We start from the raw sequence: 480 nt of genomic DNA on the forward strand, positions 1-480 counted from the left end.
AATTCTTGAACTTGAAAATGGATCAAATAACTCATTGAGCTTTAAATTAATAGGTTCCTAAATTTAAGGAAAGGTCAAATAGATCCTCATACTTTCATTTATGTGTCTAATTGATGGTTGAAGTACTTTCAGTTTTGTGTCAATATATTTTTGACATATTTGATAATTTATATTATTTGAAATTTATGGATTTATTATATACCCATTTGAAAATTAAGAGTCCGTTTGATAACATTTCCATTTTTCATTTCTATTTCTTGTTTCTTGTTTCTTGTTTCATGTTTTCTGTTTCCTATTTTTTAAGAACTAGAACTAGAAATATATTTTATAATTATTTTTGTTTCTTGTTTTTTGAAAAAAAAAACCAGGAACAAAAACTTATTTGACAATCATTTCTTGTTTCTCATTTTTTGCATCTTTTTCCCAAACATTTTCTGATGTTTTATAATTTACATATAATTTAATTATATAAAATAAACA

Source organism: Benincasa hispida, chromosome 1 (assembly GCF_009727055.1).
Source record: "Benincasa hispida cultivar B227 chromosome 1, ASM972705v1, whole genome shotgun sequence".
Taxonomy (NCBI): Eukaryota; Viridiplantae; Streptophyta; class Magnoliopsida; order Cucurbitales; family Cucurbitaceae; genus Benincasa; species Benincasa hispida.